Source organism: Cebus imitator, unplaced genomic scaffold (genome assembly GCF_001604975.1).
Source record: "Cebus imitator isolate Cc_AM_T3 unplaced genomic scaffold, Cebus_imitator-1.0 Scaffold1172, whole genome shotgun sequence".
Lineage (NCBI taxonomy): Eukaryota > Metazoa > Chordata > Mammalia > Primates > Cebidae > Cebus > Cebus imitator.
The window spans coordinates 34,549-34,794 of record NW_016108487.1 but is presented as its reverse complement, the minus strand read 5'-3'; positions in this window follow the sequence as shown (position 1 = coordinate 34,794).

Genomic DNA, 246 nt, shown 5'->3' with positions numbered 1-246 from the left:
GCAGCTTAATAATGATGATTGGGTTGCCTGCCATCTTCCCAAGGTGAACAATTATTATCAGGGTGAGCTCAAATTATGTTACTGTATGTGATACCTCTGACCCCACTGTAGTTCTACTTTATGGATGATAACAGTGAATCACCACGCCTCTTCTGGTGGCCCTAAAGATGCTCCTGAGAGAACCCAGTACACCTGGATGACTTTTGTTCACAATCTGTCCTGGGCACATCTTTCCCCTGTCTCATG